General features: G+C 43.4%; 1 protein-coding gene across 18 annotated transcripts in view; it reads right to left on the reverse strand.

Moving 5' to 3' along the window:
• Positions 1 to 19,239, reverse strand: part of PPFIBP1 (PPFIA binding protein 1) — a 120,563-nt gene that overhangs the window by 70,970 nt on the left and 30,354 nt on the right. Inside the window, exon 1 of one of the 18 annotated variants that reach the window (XM_038173508.2) lies at positions 10,261 to 10,282. The exons of the other annotated variants lie outside the window; for them this stretch is intronic. The gene's annotated coding sequence lies outside the window, so the exon portion shown is untranslated. Of the gene's footprint in view, positions 1 to 10,260; positions 10,283 to 19,239 lie in introns of those variants that run through there. 18 annotated transcript variants of the gene reach the window in all.

Below are 19,239 nucleotides of genomic sequence, written 5' to 3' on the forward strand. Positions count from 1 at the left end.
CCCTGATAGTGGGTGATTTGCCATCTCTCTCCTCTTGGCAATTTCAAAATTAGCAGTGTAAAGTTTGAGATGGTTGAAGACTACTTTTTTTTCTCGTGTAATAGGATGGAACAAAATTTTAGAGTGAACAGTATAGGGGGAAAAAAGTTAAAAATATGAAATGGTAGGCCAGTTTTCAGTCTGGTTTTCTTTCACGCCTCAAAAACATGTGGACCTTGAATTTTCTTTTCTCCTACACTAAAGCCCTTTGCCAAGACCTCACAATGGAGCTTTGCCAATAGCTTTTCAGGTAGCACACTGAGGAATATGAGAGAGTCTGTGTCCAGACAATATGCTTTAGGCAGCACATAACCTTAATCACTATTAAAAAAGAACCTTCTACTTTGGAGATCTCCTGAAATATCAGACGAAGGAACTGTGTGTTTCAAAACAGATCTTGAATTTTGAATTAACTCTCAGCTCGCAAAAGGCATGTGCAGTTCACATGCTACATGCATATCCTAAAACTTGCATGTTTATTCACATCATTGAGAAAGCAAAGGCTCTCCTTTCTTCTGAATGCCATGGTGATGAGTAGCAAACAAACAATGCCCCCCGCCCTCCCCCCCCCTTCCCCCACTCCAAACCCTATTATCACAGTGCAATTTTAAGGAGCCATATGCTGTCCTTAACCCTGCCTAATGCTTGTGTGGGGATAACGTGGACATGGGGTATGGGTGATACTGAAGGGTAGGACGGCTTTCACCAGCAAGGTGGAGGGAGGCAACAGGTTGTAACGAAGCCAGAGGTTTGACTTTTGCAGAAAGAGGGAACAAAAAAAAAAACTGGTCCCAGCCCTACTGTCTTCCCTTTCTTCTGCAGCAGGAAAAGGAGGGAAACTGAGAAAAGGAGGTGGCAGAAGAAAGAGTGAGTTGCTTCTGCTTCCTTCAGCAAGAGAAAAAGCCTTGGAGCTTTCTTCTTGATTCCATAGACAAGCCTCTCTGCATATGCAAGAGGGAGAAATATCCCATCTGTCACTGATGGCCCCACCAGCGAGATGAGCAGAACTGGCTGGCTTAACAGAGTAAAATTCAACTTACAAGATGGAGAAAAATCTTAGCAGTGAGAAACTTAGGACGTGATTGTATTGACGCATTTTTGATGCCCAACCAGGACAAATCTGTAGCTGATACAAACCCATCTAGACTTCTATAGGATGACAAGATTACTGATGGAGTAAACCTGCTATCTGCAAGAGCCAAGAATAAGGTACCTACAAAATTTGAGGGGGGGTTGCCCACAAGAGAATGTCATTCGTCTGAATGTCAAGACAAGATGACAAGAGATTGTCATTTGGCTGAATGTCATTTGTCAGCCTGATCATAGAAAATTGAGTTTAGGGGTACAAGTGACCTGTTTCATTAAAACTCAAAAAGCATGGTTGCAAAAGCAAGGGAAACGGGAAACAACCAGAACGTATGTACAAAAGGAAATGCAACAGTGATGAAAAAGCATCATTAACTCTGTGGGAAAATAATCCCCATGACATAACATGGTGGGGAAGCAACATACCAAACACCAATAAGGAAGTGAGCAGATAGAGAACGTGAAGATGCTGTAATGGTAGGGCTGACACAGGCAGCTGTGTGCACTCTGTGATGACAAGTCAACAGGATGACTGCAGTACTATCAGCTTCCAGAGAAGCATGCCAGCTCTGTCCTACCTGGCTACCTTTCCTTTACTGCTCCATACTGTGTACAAGTGGAGAAGGGAGGCCATGCAGTACCCCCCAGCCCAGCAGTGAGCAACCTTCTTTCTGGTACAACAGCTCAGTTCAGAGTGTATTACCTTGAACCAGCTATTCTCACCTGCAAAAGTGTAACTTAAGAGAAAAATCCACTATAAATGTGTTCTGAAAGGTCTTGCAAGCTTTACTGCTCAAATGCCAAGAGCCACCAGCACTTCCTGTTGTCTGGTTCAGCCATTGGTCTCTTGGAGGCAATGCAAGGAGTTGAAGGGGAGAGGGTGCAGACCAGAGGGAAAAACATTGCACACATCCAGCAAAGGAGCACAGCATGGAGTAAACAAGGTTGTGGGCTATTCATATCGCCTCCTGAAGAATCTCAGATCATGAAATTCAAGGCTGTTTGCAGAGCTGACAAAACTAGAAAATTCAAGTGCAGAACCAGCAGCAGTAAGAGCCAATGCTGTCCTTTAGGCTGTCACTACTCTATTGAAGTAGGCAAAGTTATCAAAAATAAGTGGATGCACACATCACAAACTGTCATTGCTTATTTAACGCTGGTTTCAATAATCATTTGTTTTAGCAAAGGAGTTCGGCACGAGTTCTTTGACTGCCCTGAGGTGAGGGGACAGGCACACTGTCCTGACTGGTCTTACCAGGAAGTGCTTTGCTGCGAGGTGGACAATACACAGCAGCGCAATTCTTCGAGGATTCTCATCTGAAGGTTTTAAGAATTAATGCCTTCCTTGTGTGATTAAAAAAAAGTGTATGAGACCAAGTTCACTTGCTACAGATCACCTGCTAAGTATGAAACAACTCTTTTTGACTGTATAGAACAATGAAAAATGCCTGTTTTATTAGACAGAGCAATACACTTCTTTATTACTGACCTTACTAAGGTAGACTTAGTAGTCTGCCTTTAGTAGACACAGCTATAAAATGCTTAAACATAGAACAAGATAACTTTTAAGAGCGGTACAGGCCAGTTCACAATCCAATCACAGAAGCACAGTGATGATATACCCATAAACCACCTGGTTCAGATCCCCAGAGCAGTCCAAGTTGTCTCAGCAAACCACATAAGCAGCACACAGGTTAGCACATGCATCACACTGTGCTGCCCCAGCCAGCAGTGCCATGATCCATGTCAGCGAGTCTGAAGCAAACCTAGGTGTGGTTAAATTATACAATAACAGCACAGGAATAGTCACGTGCCACTCTCCATCATTACATACCTGCAGTGTGTTTGTGCCAGTCTACAACTGTGATATGCCAGTGAGGTTCACAGACTGTTGGAAAGCCTGTTCTACCACAAACCTTGCAATATCTGATTTCTCCCTAAACTCAAGATCTTACAGAGAAGTAATTCCACCAGGACCCTAGTTCTGATTAAGAAAAGGGAAGAAAAAAAAAAAAAACCACATTTGAACCTCATGGTTGCTGAAAGAAGTTTGATGTGATCCGAGAATCTGAGAACACCCAGAGTCTGAACATACAAAGCCCCTCATTTGAAATGCAGTATCATAAAGCATGGAAGGATATCATAAGGCATGGAAGGGATGTGGACAGGGGAAAGCTGGATCACCTGTTTTCTTAAAATCTGCAATACTAAAAAAATAGCTTAGGCAGCTTTACTGTTTCCTTTCTCCCATCCTTCCCTCAACCTACAGATACAATTAAAATAAAACTTGAAAAATAATACAAGTAATTTAAAACTACTTTAAATAAAATCTGTTTTTATAACATAAGACCACCAAAAGGAACTACACTGTTGTTTCACAGCTGTATTGGTAAAAAGTGGTTCTTAGGAAACTTCATGTTTTTCTAACTTTCTGAAGCCTCATTGTAACAGAAGATAACAAGGACAGAACAATACATCCAGTATTTAAAGTTCTGCCTAGCCATGATTTATACACATCTAGTTACCTCCTCACACACCCTTGAGCTCTGGGAACTGCTAGTATAATTCCTGCAATTAAAATGCTGATGCCAGAATCTGTTTGCCAAAAGGAAAAACCACCACCCTCTGCTCCAGCACAACTGGGCATGTTTTTACAGGAGTGAAGTAAAAATCACAGCTCAAGATGTGAACTCTCCCAGAGTTCAAGACACTTATTAGAAATGTGTAATCCACCATCAAACAGGAGTGGCAAAAACACACCCCATCATCTTCCACAGACCACCATGCCCATACCCTAGCAGAGCAACCCATGCAAATCAGAAATTTGGGAAGCTTTATTTGGCTGTATCCAGTTATCTATTCTGGACATTGGGGTAACAATATTGAACAAGTCTCACACCATAGCAACATCATGCTTTGGTTTCCCTGTCAGACTCTGTATTAACTTCTGAGTGATGGTTATCAGCAACGTAGATGAACGTAGGACTGCTAGTCTGCCATGATGTAAAGTCAAAAGTAGTACATTCAATGGATGCTGACTGGCAACACTCAAAATATTTTGGACGAATTAATAAGCCCTGGTATTTCCACACAAATGTTCCCCTGAAAGCCTATTCTCAAGATAAAATTTCAAAATCCTTGAGGGATCAGATACGCTTTTAATGTTACGTTTCTTTGAAGTATTTTCCCTTTGTATTTCAATGACACTTCAAAGTTTTCCTACTTACATACAAATCAAATTGAACATCTCCTCCTAAAAGGAGACGATAAAAGTGTTTCGCATTTTCCCAACCTTTGGGTGGGGGGTATGACTCAGTCTAACAGAAAAGCATATACTAACCATATGAAGATTCTCACTATACCAGCTGCCCAACAAGGGTTTCTTCAGGTATCAAAGGTCAAATAGAACCACAGTACAGCCCCAGTCCATCCTGTCGCCAAAGATCCTGGTCCAAGGGAGCAGGTTTAAACTGCAGAATGCAAATAGTCTTGCTGACATCAATAGAGTGTTCATAATCAATGGCAGTGCCCAGACCACAAAGGCCAGTGGAAGGAAGAAGCCGTTTATGGGAAAAACAGAGGTCCATTATGAAGTTTAACAGATGTGAGCTGATCATCTCAACAATTTTCTTTATAGACATGGGGAAGAACTCAACAGGACTCCCAAAACACTGCTGAATTTCTCAGTGAATGGGGAAGAGGGAAGCTGCGAAGACGACAAAATATAACCAGATTTTCGTGCCTCAGCCAAGAACCTCACTGGACCAGCTGAAAGAAAGAAGGTTCTAGAAGTTGTCCTCATTATCTATTACCAGGTCAAAACAAAACAAAATCAGAAGCAAACAAATAACATCACTTTCTCAATATTGCCATGACCCAGGGCAGCTCCACATCGGAAGTGTCCTGAGCTGCTCACAAAAAAAAAAAAAAAAAAAAAAAAAAAGCTCTGCTGCTATCCTTACCCCTCCAGCAGCACTACAAAAGTGTTGTTTTACAAAAGTACTACTTCCTGCAGCAATTGCCCTCCTCACAGCATGAAACTCTGCCACTTCAGTAGGTGGATTCATTCATGTCAAGGTTTTGCTTAACTATAATTACCATGATATTTTACTTAATACACGTTCAGGCTTTGTTGGTAAATTCTGTCACTTTGGCAAATGAATTTCAATGCATCAATATCAACGTGCTCACAATTGCTATACTACAGTTCTGAAGGACTAAAATACCCTAGAAATATTGTGTTACTGAAAAAAATATGCTACTATTACCAAGTTTTGAACATGAAGTCTAAAAAGGAAGACCACAGAAAGCTCTAACTTGAATGCTACAACAAAGACTATTCTGGTACAAATGTCTAAGGTCAGCCACTGCAGCTGTGCACTCAAGTTCGCAAAAGTTGTTTGCTACTCCAATTCACTGTACAATTTACCTGCTTTATCCAAGGAAACAGTCTCACTCAATCAATTGAAGATATATACCATGTACAAATAAGCTGCAAGTTCAACAGTAAGCCCTGCTGAAATTGGTGGAAATCCACGTAAGTACAAGGAACGCTTGAAAATTATGTATCTAAGTGCAAGATCACTGCTGTTAAAGCTTTTACAAATATAGTTTCATTATATTATTTTCCATTGAGAAATCATTCTCCCTATTGGAACATGCCTTGCCTTAAAAAATAGTGAAGATAGGAAAATAAAAAAAAAAAAGGGTTTTCTTCTGATCTTCTGAGCATAAGACATATTGCAATACAATCAGAGTGGAAAATACAGCAACAACATGAAATTTGTTGCCTTCAACACAAGTTTATAGAAATGCCAAAGTAGTGCCCTCCAAAGCGGGACAATAATATATTCTGCACAACTATTCCTGCTGTTATTTGCCTTACCCACCAAACTATCTTTGGATCTCCCAGCTTTTCCAATGCCATTTTCACACTAAATTTAAGTCTTTGACAGAAGCCCGAACTCCCTGATGTTGGGAAGTGAGAGCGGGAAAACATCCAGAAGAACTCCCAATTCAGTGAAAATAGATTAAAACAAATGCATTGCTCACATGGCAGAAAGCTGTGGTCTCGTTTTTAATCAACTGTTGATAAATTTTTGGAAGAGAGTTCAGCTGGCCGTATGTTTAACAATGAAAAATAGCAATCAGCACTCCAGTTTATTTAAATTCTAGTTCAACATACAATGTCAAACTGAACAGTGTCATAGGTATATTCATCAAGAGAAAAAAACCTGGCCTGGATCAGGTGTCTCAACAAGGTAATTACCAGAACTTTGGAAGTGGAGGTATGTGAACCATGCAGCTGGCCTCTCAGATTTGCTTTTTGCCCTTTGTTAAAATTTTTGACAGTTCTGAATAGCAAGCTTTTGTTTCCTGTAAACGTCTCACAGATCATAAATGCATTCAGGCCTTTAATAATATTTTAATAAAATATCAGTTCTTGCTCTTCTACTTGACTTGCAGGCAAAAGAATCTGCCTTTTTAAGGAGATAATCCTAAGTAGCTTCTGAGAAATGCCACAAATACTGATTTGCCATTTGTGTTCTGTTTGTTGTTGTTGTTGTTGTTTGTTTGTTTGTTTTTCCCCCAGTATTCTATTTAAATTGTCTTTGAAAATAAAGTCCAGTGCTACACAACATGAAGTTGTATCAAGGGATACACTGTTTTACAGATCGTAAGATCTGAAGTAGTAATGCCAGCTAATTGAAAACCTTTAAATAAATAGGGTTTTAATTACCTACATTGCATTACTGTGCCTAAAGAAAGACTTGGGGAAATAACGTGAACAAGACATCTGCTTAAATGCCATTCCATTTTCCTCAGCCAAGGATTAGCTATCAGTGAAATAAATGCCAATATTCAGCCACATTTCTGACACATTTGTGCCCATTTTGAAGCTTCTGCAAACCTATTTAAACATTACTCAAGAAAGAGTTGCTTATGGTTTATAAAAAAAAACAACAATTCTGTTTAAGGAGAAGGAGCTTGTGGACTGTGATGCCAGCTTTGCATATCAAGGCTTTCCCAGTGCTACAGTCCAAGCACAAAATTTCCAGTTTAGGGGGAGATGACAATTGAACGTCTACACAACAATCTGGCAACAACGTCAAAAAAATACAGTATTTTCCTAATTCCAGCTGCCTAGCTCAGGAGAGGTAACTTTGCTGAAGACAGGCATAGAGATTAAGTAAATTGGGTATTAAATCACAAAAAACACCTTAGCTAGACCACATTTACCCTGAAGGGCTTAGACTAAAAGTTGCCCATCTGAGCTGGGAGTCCTGTCACTTAGCCTTTACTGCTATTTCAATGGGTTGGCCCATCCAAGGAAAGCATTTGGTCATCTGCCTGTGCAATCAACCCTTAGCAAGTCATTATGGTGGAGATGACTGCAGGGGATCTTCTCAGCAGCAGGGAGAAAGATGGTGCTGCACGTAGAAATAGCATCTGGGAATCTCCACACTGCTACCAAGGCCACGCTTAGCGTAGATGTGTACTCGACCTGTGGCTGAGCAATGGGTATCTTATGCGTAATCAATACTCTGTCTGTCTGCAGATCTCAAGCAACTCATCTTCCAATCATTCAGCACAGTGGAGGGAGAGGAGAGTCAAGTGTTATTTCCTACTAACACTAAAAACTAACATATGGCTTTCATGAAGCATGACAACACCCAGTCACAATTTAAAAAAAGAGAAACACACCCAGCACGCATATGTGCCAGAACACATACGGCACCACAAGGACATCTCTGGTGTCTGTGTACCTTGCAGGTTTCTTGTCCAAGGACTGTGGCCCAGCCCGGTGCTTCTCTGCTTGTAAGACCTGATGAGATCCCAAGAAGTTGGTGTGGCTGCCAACCAGTCACCCAGCACCATTCAGCGCTCCAAAGAGCTGTATGCAATATTTAGCAACAGCAACAGGACTGCACGGGGTTCCTCTCCTACTGTAACACAAGCAAGGCTCCAAACTTGTTCTAGGTAAGAGACAAGATAGTAATTCAGCCATGTCTCATGGTGTGGATCATGGCATTCACTTCAGCTGTCATAATACATCGTAAATTACACACAACTGAACACTTAATAATGCAAACCTCAGAACTCTCTACTTATTTTGCAGTAGCAGAAATTAACAGACGTTGACAACTTATCAGATACTAGGAACATTAAAAGAGACAGTCATGTCCATTACTACTACTTGTCATGTATGTACATGGTTTCTTGCCATCATTACTGTCTACATTAATGGTTTCTCCTGATGCAGCAGCGTTGGTAGGCTTCTCTTTCCCATCTTCCCAACAGGCAGTTATTCCAGTTACTCAGAGCAGTGCTACCCCTACCTTTAATGACAGAGGATTATTACTATCTGACAAACACCCCACTCAACAGGGAAGCATAATCTTAACACCAGACCCTAGCAGCCCAAAAGCTCTGTGGCACCAGACATATGACCAAGATGAGCACTCATAGGGACCATCCAGAGCACATGATACCATGTTCTCACTGCTCTGTGCACATTGCTGCTTCTACTGCTCTGCCCAGAGTGCTGCGGCACAGCTTGAAGCCTGGCAGAGCTCTTACAAATACCAACACAGCTGCACACAGTCCCTACATGAAGAACCCATTATTTACACCACGTGGGCCACACAGATGAAAGAGGCTAAGATGAGCCCAAGATACAGAAAACGCAAATGAGGGCAAGGCTAGATCATCTATTCATAGGATGCAAACATATTAACTTCTGAATATGACTAAATCTGCAAGGAAAGCAGTAAACAGTACTAAACTGTTGTACTTAGAGGGATCAGAAGCAGAAGGAGTATAGGAAAGACAGCGATAACTGAAATCCATGCCAAGGTTTTGCACAGAAAAGCACCAAACCCACAAAGAGGCTCCTATGAAAACTTGGAAGCTGGCAAGTACAGACCACCTTTGCACCATTGCAAGACTTGGGTCTAAAACGCTGACAGTCAACAAGGCCATCCCCCAGATAGCCAGAGATGTGGCAGAGTGTGACATCCTCCACCTGAAACATTTTCATCCCCTACTGTGAGCCTGGAACAGATACAAAGGGCACCAGAGCAGCCATTAGTTAGTTTTTCATTTTTCCCACAATGCTGCAGCACCTGATGGGATGCATAAGGCTATTTTCTATCTTCATGTGGACAGGAGGTGATTGATAACTGCCCAAATGGATGACCACCAAGGCTGCTTCACCACTGTCATTGCCTGGTGGACCTTAGGCAGCACAACACCCAGGGTGTTGCATCAAGTCTCAACATCAAGTCTTGCTTAGCAGCAAGCCCGGCACACAAAACAGCCAAAACACCCCTGGCACCGAGCATCGTGAGCACAGCCAGGAGTGGCTGCCCAGTCCCAGAGCAGAATTCAACTTACAAGATATTTTGAGCAGCTCCTTATCAGCTAAGTGGCTCTATAACAGCTTGGCATTTCACAGTGTTTACAGTATGGTCCCCCTGTATTGACAACCTAGCTGAACCACAGCTTGGAACAGAGACAAATCTCTCTGGCAGCACAGGATCCTTTCAGCAAGACCCACACAGACTGAGACCAGCAAGTTGCATAAAACCACATTTGACAGTAAGCATGCTCCTAATAAGAAGTCAGTGGTACTGGGTACGTGCTTAACACTGGGTGCCTGTTTGACCAACTGGCCAAAACAGGACCTCTAAGTAAAGATCTTGCTAGCTCTGTACAACCTGTGGGTGCTTCAGTAACATCTGCAATCTGTTAATAAGGTCCATGGTGAAATACCAGCTCTCCTCACCTTGACTCACTTTAGTCCACGAGCCACCAGATATGACCTCTGCCACAAAGTGAACAGGACCAAGTCCCCATAAGCATCCAGGTCACTGTGGCTACAACCCTTCTTCCTTCTCCATTTAAAAAGACTATCAGAACACAGCCACCAAAGCATGTGTGTTGATACTCAAGGGAAACAAAAGTTAAAAAACTCAAATCTGCCACAAAGACGCACTCTCATCAAAACCAATCTTGCTTCAGATTACTCTGGTTAAGTGTGACACCATGACTATACTGAAAAGCAACTACTTTATCAGGATATTTCTAGGTAAGATTTACTTAAGGTTACGCAGAACCGCTGTTATCACTTACCTTGAATCCATATAGAAAATTCAACAAAAATTAATCAGTGATTCAGAGCTGCCAAATGCATGAGAAAAGAAAACACTATTTGGTAGAAGTCCCAGCATCTTGATAACCCCCTCCAGGTATAGGACTGGTGGCTTGATTAAGTGATGAAGATGTTTCACGTGTTCGAGCCTCTTGGATGATGCCCACCTGCAGAGTAAGGATAATTCTCCTCACAAAATGCATGTTGTGTCCTCACCAGTGCTGCACTGGTAGGGCTCCGAGGAACAATTCCTTCTCCCTGAAACCAGGAGCTTTGTGGTGGGGGATAAGCCTGAGTTTCTACTGCTTTATATACCTCAAATTGGCATGCGCTGACCTACTGGGGGAAGGGGATGTAGGGTGAAGGGAAGAAAAAAGCATGTTTCCCAACCTAACCCTTCTTTATACTCCCCAGTACAGGTATACCAGAGGTGAGACAGAGGAGAATCAGGCCTTCAGAGAAGAGAAAAATACGACAATTGTTGTGCTACCCCAATGAAACAGACTGAATTCTCTGTCTCTTACCATTCATTATATGGAACGCTAGATGATTCAATTGAATTTGAACTCCCCTCATGTGGCACGGTTATTTGCTCTCCTGCTTGCAGTAATTTAGATCTGTCTATGTCCTATTTTTGGTATCTAAATTAAGAGTATTGCTCATAACCAGATTATATGGCATTTATTCTGAAGAGTAAGAGATACTGTTACAGCTAAAAATTCAATACAAACACCCTGTGGATGTAAGCCATGACATTTATATGCTAGATTAATAAGTACTAAGAGGAATTTCTGATGTAGGGCACATGACCCTCCCTGCATTTCAAAGGTAATTATTTTAATACCATGATTTCAAAGTGTGATGAGTCCTGGAAAATGCTTGCAGACAGACAGCTTTACCCAAAAAGCTCTCATGTCCTGAAAAAACAATTTCAGGTGAATCTCTGGTTTTCCGATAAGAGAACATCTGGCATTTTGTTTGGTTCAAATAAGCATGCATGTGCTGGCAGGAAGATAAGCAGACCTGACACAAACATCAATTTTATGCCATATGGATCTGAATCTCCCTTAAACAAGTTGAGAGGGCTCAGGGATATTCAACACATTAGCTCCTGCTTAGGCCCATCTCTCCTTTTAACCAGTGTGACCCACATTGTCACTACTGCCATTGTCGCTGGTGAGACATGCCATCAGTGGAGCGAGGTCCTTCCCGAGGTCTGTCTTAACTTATGTCCACTCTTCACTTGTCACAAAATCTCTTGCCAAACAAACCCAAGTCCCAGAGTCACATTAGTGTAGAAATCCCACTCCAAGTAAAACTGTAAGAATGAAGAGTCAAGAAGTTGAGCTATAAGGCAAGGCTTGCCTGTGAGGGTGTGGGGATATGGGCATCTGGAGAGGCAAGTTTAACACAGAAGTTGCAATTTTAAGCTCTTAACAGTTAAGAAATATCCTGTGTTCACTTACGTTATTTCACAACCTAATTTCTTGGCTATGCAAGTCGCACAAGGACTGACAGTAATCAAGTTCACCGTGGGGAACCACACTGGCTCAGGTACCCACTGCCTTCCATTTCCCAACGACCACAATTTTATCCCTCCTTCAAGTCACCTTCTGGCTGCCATCTTCCACTGCTTCTTTCCTTCTGCTCAACCTGACGACCCCTCTCCCACTTCCTTTTTCCATGCTTTGTTCCTATTCCATTGCATGCCAATGATATTTGTGATTTGTAATCACAACCCATGATATCTAACAGCTTCTCCTTTCTCTTTACTGCTTGGGAACCACTGGGAGGAAACACGAATGGAAAAAAAAAAAAAAGACACACAAAAACAAACAACTCTTCAGTTCTAATGTTTGGCACAACTGCAAACTGCAGCCTCAAGCAGGAGACAGGCAGGAAAAGTCCTCTTCATCTCTTGCGTTGGATCTTGGAGTGATAGTGCCCCAAAGAGCAGCTGATGCAAAGGGCCATGTGAGCATTGAGCTCCCGTGGCTCTGCTGAGCTGAAGGAAAAACAATTCTCTTCTCACAGCTGAGAAGTTACCTGGGTTTTGGTGAATTTTTACTGCAGAGGGAAAAAGAGAAGGAGGGAGCATCTGGATAGGCAAGTAGCTCCCTCCCTTTTTTAATTTCAAATACCTAATCAGAGATACTAAAGTATTGCCAAAAATTTCTTTGGTAAGGATTATCAGCAAGACCCAAGGAAAAAAAAAAAAAAAAGGAAAAAAGCCATCCCACAAACAAAACAGCTCAAGGAAAGCACGCAACTCCCCACACACTAAGCTGCTGATGGTTCTTCTGAGCAACTGAAATCCAAGTCTAGCGAGAGAAGTTGTCAGATAACAAAGAGAAGACATGAAGACAACAACGCAAGCACACACACTGCAAGTGAAGAGTGAGTGAAAGCCTGCATACCAGCTGCTCTGCTACAAAGTTCAGGTCCCAGCCCAACCCTGAGGGCTCTCCAAGCCCAGCAAGGGAGAAACATCCAGATTCAGGATAAGCCACATTCAGTTCCTGAAAAAGGTCAGCTGACAAGTTATCAGGAATTTGGGCATCATGTGAAACACTGGATGAAATCGGAGCCCTGTGAGCATGTCCTGTGAGCACAGGACAGCTCTGCTCAGTGCTGGAAGGGAGCATGTACAAGTGAGGTACCAGCAAGAAATAAGTACAGGCTAGATCCAAAGCTGTCACATTCCCAGATGACCAGCCCCATGATGTCTTTAGCAGAAGTGCTGCAAGCACACTCCAACACAGATTTGATTGTAGAAGATTAAAACAAGACTACATTCTCTCTCCCAGCAAAGGCAAAGAAAAAAAAATACTGGCTATGATACCTGGGTGCTGCTGCCTGTCATTGCAGATCTCATCTAAGGCATCAGGATACCTGTTCCACTCATCCAAAACAGAAAACTAAACATATGCTTGCAGTTGCATCTTGAGTCCCTAAAAAGGCTTGGCAGTTTTGCATTCCCAGATAGAGCGCATGGCTGAAGACAGCTGCATTCCCCACCGCCTTTACTAGCAGGGCATACCCAGAATAAAGTTGCTTGAAGTCAGTCATGCAAGACTTTCATCAGAAAGTTTATCGAACAAGACATCTGAAACCAGTCTGAAGGCAGACAGGGAACATCTGAAACCTGTGGAGGAGCAGCCAAGAAATTTTCCAAAGAAAGATAAAATTCTTCACATGGTTTCCATTCCTCTGCATCAAGCTGCTTTTCAACAAGCAGATTATCTGTCCTCCCCAAAGGGGCTAAACTGTTCCACTGCTGACCAGAACTTCAAAACAACTTTTCTAGATTTCATTAAAAAAAAAATCAAAATTCAGAGGGGGAGGAGTTTTAACTGAATTCATCAATATTGTGACAATGACATGCAGGACTGCTCCATAACATCCTGGATACCACCCTGAGCCAACAATTTTCACTCAAGCCCACAAGGGGAAAACAAAAATCCCAGCATGGCACGTGGCGGGCGAGGCAAGGATTATTTTCTGTACTTGCTGTGCAATAACACAATCCCCTTCTAAGATGCTTCACTTTTCCCATCCCAGCCTCAGCTGGCAAACAAGAGGAAAAAATACTTTCAAATACTACAGAAAAGGTTTCCACTGCTCCTGGGTTGAGGGGGCACAGGAGGAACAGAAAGAGATTGCCCATCCAGCAGCAAACAACCTCTTCCCTCTGCAGCAGCCATGGCAGTTCACATGCCACTTGCACCACCACCAACTGCTGCACTTAACTCAGTAGTTAACAAGGTTAGGCAAGATGATTACAGATAAACATCTCTCCCTTTCCCTTTGTTGTTATTTCTCTCTCTCTCTCTTTTTTTTTTTTTTTAATTTCAACAAGAAAGGTGTGGTGCTACTCTAGTATAAGTCAGGGAGCTGGTACTCTCTGATTTTGTTTCTCCTCTCACAGCCTAAGGGCACTTGAATTCTTGCTCATATTCCCCATCTGTAAAATGAGGCAAATAATTATTATATACTGCTACACAATGTTAAAGAAATTATTTAATTCATAACTGTTTAGTTCTCTGAAGGCAGAAACAAAGTACCAAGTATTATTACCATGATGAAATATTTTCTCCCCCAAGGTACCGATGGAAAGAAAAAAAGCCATGCAAACAGCCAGCCATATTCCTAATGAGATGCAATACTCAGAAAGTGGGACATCTTAAAACAGATTGGACAATCTTCTTTCAGCTCAGAAGGATTGTTCTCAATACACAAACCACACAGGATTATAAATTCACATAAAGAAACATCATTTGACCAAGTTTCTACAGACAAAATAAGAATGCCTAAGTAAACAGGGAAAATATACATTCTCAGTCTTGAAGAGAACAGAAAGAATTTCTCAGAGAAGTAAAGGAAGAAATGAAATTACATTTGAAAGCTTTGTGGGGGATGAATTTATATTTTCTGAAAATAAAGCAACCATCAGGACTGGGAAAGTCAAGTACATAAAAAGGAGCAGGTCGGGTGAGGCAGGGAAAGGCCCTGTGCAACAGAGAGGTCATGTGCAAGATAAACAGGGCAGTATGATAGTTATTTATGGATAAATACAACTCCCTTTCTTGCTGTAGAGATATTTATGTATATTAAATAGCTGCCAGCAGTACTGTGAGTAAACATAATGTTAAGTTACTTTAACGTTACCCAAACCACATTGCGTAAAATGACAGAGTAAAGGCACGAAAACACGAACTGCCTTCTGTAAGCAGCAGTATTTCCTCCTAGAAGAAATGGACAGGGAAAAAAAAATAAAAAATACTGCCTCCTTTACACATCACACTCCTTCCCCATTCCCTCCGGCCTGAGGTTCATTTTTCATATGAAGGGCTTATGAGGGCGGGGGCTTCATTCTCTCAAGCAAAATGTTAACTCAAAAATAAATGAAGAGATTCATGGGCTTAACCCATACTGAACCTAGCAGCAAAAAGATGGCCTTCCTTCATCAGCATATCCACGTCCTTTCATGCCCTGGTACTGCTTGGATAACACAGTGGGTTTGGGAAAAGGGACACTTTTCCTACAAACAGGGACTTTATCTTGCACTGCACCCTTTGTTATGCAGCGGTCTTGGGTAATGTGAAGGCAGCATCCCTGCCCTCCATGCCCTGTGGCTGCAGCAGTCCCAGCTGTGCCATGTCCCATGCCTAACCCATTCCCTGGCCCTGATGGACCTCTGCACACTACATCTCACTTTTGGACGTGTAGACAATATGCTGCCACCCCAGGCAGACTGACTCAGAGCAGCTCCAGGAACTGGCAGAGCAAAGAGGTACCCAAAAACCTGCAGAGAATGCGCAAGAAAAGAGCAGCAGACGCATGGCTACTTGGGAATAGTATCTTCATGGCACCACACCAAAGCAGCTCTGCCTGCTAAGACTTAGTAAAAAGCATTTATCTTTTCCAGATTATTTATACATTCTGCCATACTAAGGGCTACATAAAGGCCATTGGTACCATGTTTAACATGAATGTGTGCTTGGGAATAACAGGATGGGAATGTGTGACATTGAAACCTCACCCAAAACACATTGGTACATGGATGAGCAGAGACATCAGGGGCTGAATGTGGGGCAGTGCAGTGGGAAACCCCTTGTTCATCTGTCCCACTTGGAGCAGCAGGCAGCAGCCTGTAGCACAGCCTGTCATTCCTGCCAGCGCCAAGTCAGAAGGATTTTGGAATGTCGTATTAGGAGAGGCTTTTATTTATTTATTTGATGGTGAAAGCAAATAACAGCAGGAGAAATCTGTTCCAGCTTTTCAGACAGACTGCTGAGAGAAATGGGTCTAGCTCAAGCAGGAAGCCTCCAAGCAGCTGAAACACACCGGTACTCGAGCTGCAGGAATGGAGAAAGGAGGATCAAGAGCACCTGAGATGGATACAGACACATACCTCTTCCCAGAGCAACAGCACAAGTGACAGGGAGGATAAAAGATTTAGGTCCCAATAGTTCTGGCTACTACTAGGGAAGGGAAACCAGCACAGCATCTGAGAAGTAAGGATGCAGCAATGTCCAGCAAAGGCAAGACATTCACATGGTGATGCCAGCAGACTGAAAATCTCCAAACACACATCCAGCAGAATGAGGCAGCCAGCCAATGTCAGGCTTTTAATGACGTTTTTACAGCCATGACCCATTCAAATCCAGCTGGAGCACCAGGACAGCTGGAGTGCAATTCCAGCAACTCTGATAAGCAGCAATAAAATTAAAGAAATGTGACCAGGATAGGAGGACAATAGGTGATAACTGCTCCTGGAGCCATCACATCATTGATTAAACGCCTGGGAAATAAAAGCTTTTGGTGCTGGATTTTAGGGTTCCTGGAAACAGGGTGCAATATCCACTTCTTTCCAGGTCTCATGCAAGACTCCAGGCAGCTTGTGGATCCAAGAGAGCTCACATGCAGTGATCTAGTACGGGAAAGGTCAGAGACCCAGGAAGAGGGAAAATACCTCAAATGAGATGACAGTCCCCACACACTGCAGGCAATTGAAGGGTAGCAAGCCAAGGTGAAGGATGCTGTATGCTAGTGGACATTGGTCTTTGCAAGCAGACGTATAGGGTGTGACGCCCATCTACAAGAAGGGCCAGAGGGCAGACCCGGGGAACTACAGGCCTGTCAGTTTGACCTCAGTACCAGGGAAGCTCATGGAGCAGATCCTCTTGGGAGTCATCATGCGGCACTTGAAGGGCAAGCAGGCGATCAGGCCCAGCCAGCATGGGTTTATGGAAGGCAGGTCCTGCTTGACGAACCTGATCTCCTTCTATGACAAAGTGACGCGCTGGGTGGACGAGGGTAAGGCTGTGGATGTGGTCTACCTTGACTTCAGCAAGGCTTTTGACACCGTCTCCCACAGCATTCTCCTCAAGAAACTGGCTGCTCTTGGCTTGGACTGGCGCACGCTTCGTTGGGTTAGAAACTGGCTGGATAGCCGGGCCCAAAGAGCTGTGGTAAATGGAGTCAAGTCCAGTTGGAGGCCAGTCACTAGTGGCGTCCCCCAGGGCTCGGTGCTGGGGCCGGTCCTCTTTAATATCTTCATCAATGATCTGGACGAGGGCATTGAGTGCACCCTCAGTAAGTTTGCAGATGACACCAAGCTATGCACATGTGTTGATCTGCTCGAGGGTAGGAAAGCTCTGCAGGAGGATCTGGATAGGCTGCACCGATGGGCTGAGGTCAACTGCATGAAGTTCAACAAGGCCAAGTGCCGGGTCCTCCACCTCGGGTGCAATAACCCCAAGCAGAGCTACAGGCTGGGAGATGAGTGGTTGGAGAGCTACCAGGCAGAGAAGGACCTGGGAGTAATGGTGGACAGTCGGCTGAATATGAGCCAGCAGTGTGCTCAGGTGGCCAAGAAGGCCAACGGCATCCTGGCTTGTATCAGAAACACTGTGACCAGCAGGGCTAGGGAGGTGATCGTCCCCCTGTACTCGGCTCTGGTGAGGCCGCACCTCAAGTACTGTGTTCAGTTTTGGGCCCCTCGCTACAAGAAGGACATCGAGGTGCTTGAGTGGGTCCAGAGAAGGGCGACGAAGCTGGTGAGGGGCCTGGAGAACAAGTCCTACGAGGAGCGGCTGAAGGAGCTGGGCTTGTTCAGCCTGAAGAAGAGGAGGCTCAGGGGCGACCTTATTGCTCTCTACAGATACCTTAAAGGAGGCTGTAGTGAGGTGGGGGTTGGCCTGTTCTCCCACGTGCCTGGTGACAGGACGAGGGGGAATGGGCTTAAGTTGTGCCAGGGGAGTTTTCGGTTAGATGTTAGGAAGAACTTCTTTACCAAAAGTGTTGTTAGGCACTGGAACAGGCTGCCCAGGGAAGTGGTGGAATCACCATCCCTGGAAGTCTTGAAAAGACGTTTAGATGTAGAACTTAGGGATATGGTTTAGTGGGGACTGTTAGTGTTAGGTTAGAGGTTGCACTCGATGATCTTGAGGTCTCTTCCAACCTAGACAATTCTGTGATTCTGTGATTTACAGCAATGGCACCAGTCAAAAGGAGAGGCCCAGCCACCAGCTGGGACCTCAGAGGCAGTGGTACAGGGTGAGCGCAGCCGAGCCATGGAGTGCATGGCTGAAGTGTGGATGCAGCAACTCAACCTAGTTCTCTCAGAGAAGAGTCAGCTGGAATTTAGGAGCCTCAAACCCTTTATATTGTTAGATTGCACTGGAATATCCAAAGCAAAGTAGATAGGGGATAACTATCCCCAAAACAAGACTGCCAGCACTGACACGCACTAGGCTACTTGGATCAAATCAGTCTAGACTGAATGCAAAATGCCACACCTTCTAGTCTACTAAACGAGGCCATTTCCAAGAGCTAATGCAACAGATAGTGTATTCTGTCAAATGTGTTTTCACATAAACTTGCCACAGTAATCTGAAAGCCCTGGGCAGTTTCTCTGCACATTGCCATAGACCTGCTGAGTCAGATTAACTGCACATGCACAGCACAGCCATGTCACACAGGCATGACAAGCACAGCAGTCCCCCTACTGAAGCACTGGCACTGCTTGTTGAGCCCATGGTATGCAGCAAGAATGACTCCAGCAGTCATTTCAGTTTTATTTCTTGGATAACCAAAATATACTTTACTACCTTGCCATGGTCCATGTTAAAACTTGAAAGCCACTGTCTTTAAATTGTGGAAAGCCTCCCTGGACCTAAACAGCAGTTCAGACTGTATAAGTAAGTCATGACTACCCTTTAAAAGATACCAAATGTATGAATATTTACGCAAGCAGAAGTAGCATGACATTTATCTACAACTCCTGCTGGAAGCTGTAATGCAGCATCATTTTAATATCATTTGAAATAAAAGCCTATAGGAGCTGTTGTGTAAGTTCTCAAAAAAAAAAACAAACAAACAGCAGATACATAGATGTTAGAGATATCTATAGTGAGGAGTGAGCCATTAGGTTAGTCACCCAGGCGAGGTTACGT

Source organism: Anas platyrhynchos, chromosome 1 (assembly GCF_047663525.1).
Source record: "Anas platyrhynchos isolate ZD024472 breed Pekin duck chromosome 1, IASCAAS_PekinDuck_T2T, whole genome shotgun sequence".
In the NCBI taxonomy this organism is placed as follows: Eukaryota; Metazoa; Chordata; class Aves; order Anseriformes; family Anatidae; genus Anas; species Anas platyrhynchos.